Below are 6,134 nucleotides of genomic sequence, written 5' to 3'. Positions count from 1 at the left end.
GGGCCTCGGGCGAGTTCCGGATGATTAACGGATCAAAAATTAGAGTTGTGAGGTTGATGAAGTTGTAGCCCTTCTGGTGGGATCGCACCTGCGATGGTCTTGGCCGCAGGTGCGATGCCGCAGGTGTGGTAGCTAGAGCGCAGATGCGGGCAGGGATTCGTAGAAGCGGAAAATAGTGAGGAAGCCGGGCAGCGCAGATGCGCCCATTTTTTCGCAGAAGCCGGGGTCCCAGGTGCGACCTCTTGGCCACAGGTGCGGATTGACTGGGCAGAACCCTTTAAGTTCGAGGGTTCGTGATTTTTCACCATTTTCGGATTTTGGAGCTCGGTTTGGGCGATTTTGGAGAGGAATATTTCCACACAACTTGGGGTAAGTGTTCTTGACTCCCTTGTGATTATATTCCATGAATTAATCTTCGTTTTCGGCGTTAGAATATTGAACTTTTTAGAGAAATCGAAGGAATTTTCTACAATTTCATAAAATGAATTTTTGAGATTTGAACACCGATTCGGAGTCGGATTTGAGTGAAATTAGTATGGTTGAACTTGTAATTGGATGAGTTGCCTGATTTTGTGAGTTTCGTCAGATTTCGAGACGTGGGCCCCACGGGCAATATTTTGAGTGTAGTTTCGGATTTTGTGGGAAAATATTAGTATTTTAATATGGAATTAAATCTTATAAATTATGTGGACTGAATCAAATTTATTGTGGCTAGATTTGAGCCGTTCAGAAGTTGATACACGCAGAATGAGATTTCTAGAACATTTTGATCTTGCTCGGAATTGGATTCGTCTTGTTCGAGGTAAGTAACTCTTCTAATCTTGGAGCTGAGGGTATGAACCCTGAATATATATATTATGTGATTTGTTGGGAGGTGACGCACATTCTAGGTGATGGGCGTGTGGGCGGACACCATAGAAATTGTGACGTAATTGGTTCCGTGGAATTTTGTAGTCATAATCTTGGCATTTTCTATGTAGTTTTATGTGTTAAAGAAATTGAACTGAGAATCATATTAAAAATCATGTTGAGGCTATGTGCCAGTATTATTAAGACCCATGGAGGTCATATTGCTATGAATTATTCGTTTAAATTGAAATTTCATACTCAGTCATATTCATTTTATTGCATATCATATCTCAGTCTCTGTTGTTATTTATTGATACATCATATTATCATTTTCGGGCTATTTTCATGACATTGTGAGCCCATGAGAGAGATACTGGAGAGATTGATGACTGAGTGAGGCCGAGGGCCTGATTGATACTGATTTATGATAGCGCTTGGGCTAAAGGAGCCCCTCCGGAGTCTGCACACACACCCAGCAAGCGCGATTGATATTATATGGAGATGGATCTTCTCCACAGGGCTGGATTAGCCTTCCTCGGTACTGGGTGACTTATAGTTAGTGATGTATATGTTCTGGGATGAATCTTCCTTGAGCCGTATGGGCCATATACAATCCCAAGTGGTTGAGTATTTGAGAGTGTAAACCTAAAGATGGATCTTCTCCACAGGGTTGGATTGGCCTTCCTCGGTACTAGGTGACTTATAGTCAGTGATGTATATGTTCTGGGATGGATCGTCCTTGGGCCGTATGGGCCGTATATAGTACCGAGTGGTTGAGTATTCGAAAGTGTGAGCACATGAGGCTATCAGCATGGTGCATCGCATACAGTATTGCATTGGCATGCACACATGACATACAGGCATAGAGATGTATTTTCCTCATGTTGTACGGTATCACGTCATTCATAATTTCTTACATGTGTTGACATATGGGCATAGTGATGCATTTGTTTTATACTGGTTATCTAGAAAGAAAATGAGACATCTTAATTACCATTGAAAGATGTTTTGGGGAAATTACTGTTTTCAAACTTACTCATATTTTTGGCAACTTCGGTAAACGATTTGGGTTTTCACTGATGTACTTGAAAGGAAGAACTACTTTTAAAAATCATGATTTAGCTGAGTATTTTAACTTTGAGTTGCTTCTTATATTACTTGCTTTGCGTTGTTATGGACCGTTGTGGACTATTGGTTTTGGACCTGACCTTGGTACAAGCTCGTCACTACTTTCAACCTAAGGTTAGGTTTGTTACTGATTGAGTACATGGAGTCGGTTGTACTCATACTACACTTTTGCACCTTGCGTGCAGATATTGAATGTTGATGTTGTTGTACTCGACGAGAGCTGGAATTTAAGATGTACCTGCGTTCCGGTTGTAGCTGCCTCTTGTTCATGGTAGCCTTAGATTTATAAGAATCTGTTTATGTACATTTCGAATAGATGATGTATTTATTTCATACCAGCTTTGTATACTCTATTCTTAGAAGCTTTTGATTTGTACTACCAGTTCTTGGGGAAATGTATTATTTTTATCTATTTTCTTCTAATTAATTGCCTTATTAATTTCATTGAAATTGGATAGTTGGTAATTGGCTTACCTAGCGGGTTGGGTTAGGTGCCATCACGACTAGTTGGATTTTGGGTCGTGACAGAAATAATCCTTATTTATTTGGAGTTGTTATTTTTGTATATGCTTGGTTAGTTTTCATAAGTCTATGATTAATGATGATTGTGGATTTTAACCACTTATTAATACTTTCTTGCTTTACTTTTAGTCCGAAAATATTGATTCTTGTTCCCAAATCTAATGAAATTGTACAAATTGCAGGCATGTTGGAGGATTGGGCCCTAACGAAGAATTCTAACTCAAAAAGGAGTATTTCAGCTCAAAAAGGCAAGAAGGAGCGCAGTATGCCAAAGTGCGGTCCGCAGAAGTAATTCTGAGGCTATAGAAGAAAGTGCGGTCCACACACCAGATTGTGCAGCCGCAAAAGCTGGTCGCACTGACAAGATTGGAAAAAGTTCAGAGAAGGTGCAAAAAGACCAAGTAGGAAGCCTTGCCAAAACGCGATCCGCACATGGAAAAGTGCGGCTGCAGAAGCTGAAGTGCAGTCGCCGTTGGAATTGTGCGGCTACAGATTTCCTCCCACTGAATAAGAAAAGCAAAGTGCGGACCGCACATAAAATTTTGCGGCCGCAGAAGCTGAAGTGCAGTCGCAGTTGGAATTGTACGGCTGCAGATTTCCTCCTACTAAATAAGAAAAGCAAAGTGCGGACCGCACATGAAATTTTGTGGCCGCAGAATCTCCTGAAGGGCATTTTTGTTAGCGAATTTCAGGGCACTATAAATAGACGGGAAATATTTTTCTAGGGCAAGTTGTTGAATTGTAATCAGCTGCAGTAGTTATCTTTTTCTGTTTTGGGATAGTTGTGACTATTTTTGGTGAAGAATCATTAGTTTTATCATTTAATCTTAGATTAAGACTTTAATTATTTCTTCTTCTTTGTTTTCTTCACTTCCTAGCATGAGTAGCTAGATTTTCTCTAGGGTTGTAATGCAACCCTAGCGTGTAAACCTTATGGGTTATTAATTTTAGTGCTTGTTTATGATTGAGTATTTATTATTTAGCCTTGTTTATGCATTATTTATAGAATTAATGATTGCAAACATTGATTCATGTCTATTTGACTTAGTCCTTACTTGAGATAGAGGGGCTTAGTCCAGAAAAACTTAGCTAACAAGAAATTGGGCTAGTTAAGGTTTTGGCTAGTCTAATTAAAGGGTTTGAACTAGAGATAGGAAAAATCCGAGTTGAGCTCATATCAATTGTTTGAATCGATACCCAATTGGACTTGAGAAAATCAATTTGGGCATAACCACTCTATAACCGAGAGGTATTGAGTGGGTAATTGAGAATTGAGAGTTATGAAATACCCCGATCAACAAAACGAGCATTAATGTGATTTACCCATTAGGTTAGCACCTAGGCGAAGGTTACATCCCTAGACTTTTTTCCCATTTGATTAAAAATATCAAAAATAAGTATTCGCTTTCTAGTTTCATCTAATTAGATTAAATTTGTTAGTATTAATTTTGGAATTGGAAAACAACCGCCCTTTGTTTGGAAGTGCAATTAAGTTGTTTCACGTGCTCTCGTCAAGTATCTACCCTAACACTACTTACAAACTCTATGTGGAATTCGACCCCGACTTTTTTTTAGTACAATTATATCAACCACCGTTTTTACTCACTAATGAGTGCGAATGGACGTGGATACTAAAGGTTGGTAAGTTAAAACCTTTTTGGGACATTTCCGTACCTTTTTAATCCATAAGATGCCCAATAAGAAAAAGCAAACTGACTATATGAATAGATGCACAATAAAGAAGAAGTGTTCTGATTCAATTATTTAAATGGGAAGGTAGTCCTGGTCATAATAGTTATGGTAAGATGGTTCATTAATTATCTTTCAAAATTTTGATTCAAAAACCTTATCGAGCACCAGTCTAATACAAAATTTTACTTTTTCATTTTTACATACTTAATTAATTATACCGTAGGAAATGTCCAATAGAACAACAATCTTGAGAATGTCATTGAGATTTGTTATAAATGCAGTTAAAATTATGGTCTCTTGCATTGGTTTGAGAATTAAAAGCTTAATACAGTTACCCAATGGTATACCGCTATAATATACAATATACTATAAATGTATACAACTATATTACAATAGTATATCGTAATAGTATATAATATATTGCAACGGTATACTATAATAATATATTGTAATATTATACAATATACTATAATAGTACACTTCGGCTACTATTTGTTAAATCATCTAGGTATTATTATGAAAAGCTAAAATCGTGGTTATAATCCGAATTTGGTTGCTGATAATTGAGAAAAATAAAAATTGTCCACCAATAAAGAAGCTTTGAAGCTTTGGTTCGAGAATTAAAAGTTTAACATAGTTATTTGTATTATGAATTTGGATGAGTATTATTAAAGCTTGTTACAAATGCTTGTAAGAATTAATATTGAAGTTTAAGTTCATTTAGAATTATTTTGAAGTGGGTTTGGTGGTTCCACAAAATAAGAATCGAGACATGGGTGAAAAAATAAAGAAGAATTGAGGGAAACAGATAGTTTTGATCTAAAAATATAAATATGGAATTTAAGTATTTATGAAGGAAGCTTTAATTTGTTTATTAGATCAAGAAGGAATTGAATAGGAAGTTGATATAGTTAGAGAAGAGAGAGTAAATGATTGTTGCAAAGAAGTGTTTAAGTGGAGTGGATAGGGTCGGCTAAATAGTTTGGAATAGGTAGAAGCGGGTAAATATTTGAGAAAATGACATAGTTACCCACAAAAATAAAATTATTTACCCTTGCCTACCCATTTATTTTTATACCCATCAAACTAATTATATTTCCTACCCATAGTAGTTTTTGTGGGAAATTTTCTCTTTTTTCTCCAATTCTTTTTTATTTCTATGCTTCTTTTCTTTTTTTTTCCTTTATTTCTTTCTTTTCTCCTTTTCTTTTTTCTCGTTTTCTTCTTATTTTTTTCTTTATTCCTTTTCTAATTTCATTTAACTTATTTTTTTTATATTCTTTTTCTCTTCATAATCTAATTTCATTTACTGTTTTTACTATTTTTTATTACTCTTTTTTTATACAATAAGAAAAAATAACTGATATAGTAAATATTTGTTCATCTTTTTTTTAAAATATAACTAGTATAATATACCTTTTGTCTTTTTTCTTATTTTTAAAATTCAATTATTAAACTGAAATAATATCAATTGTCACTTGATCTAATTCACTGAATATCACACTGACTGATGCTGAGCACCATAAATTACATAATCAGATTCTATGAATCAACACATGATTGCCATGCAAACCTTGATCTCCTTCCCTATAAATATTAATACACACTCTACCATCAGTAACACAGCCAGTTATGGAGCAAGAAAACATAATCTACGGCCACCAAATCTCCATATATACTAGTTAGAATAGAAATGCTAATAAAATATTAGAAAATACAATAAAAGTATAAGTAAAAAAAAAGACTTCTAGTACCATATGATATCAATATGGTATACATGTATACCAATAGAGTATATGATTGCTCTAGAATATTGCTACAACTATCTTCGACTATACTAATGTACCAAAACATTAAAGGATGCAATAAAATTATGAGAAAATTGCATGCTCGCATTGCAAGCTAAATATTCGCAAAGCAACTTGCTCATTCCGTATACTAAC

The sequence above is a fragment of the Nicotiana tabacum genome, chromosome 15, assembly GCF_000715075.1.
Source record: "Nicotiana tabacum cultivar K326 chromosome 15, ASM71507v2, whole genome shotgun sequence".
NCBI classification, from domain to species: domain Eukaryota; kingdom Viridiplantae; phylum Streptophyta; class Magnoliopsida; order Solanales; family Solanaceae; genus Nicotiana; species Nicotiana tabacum.
The sequence above is the reverse complement of the archived record's forward strand: the minus strand, read 5'-3'. Positions refer to the sequence as shown.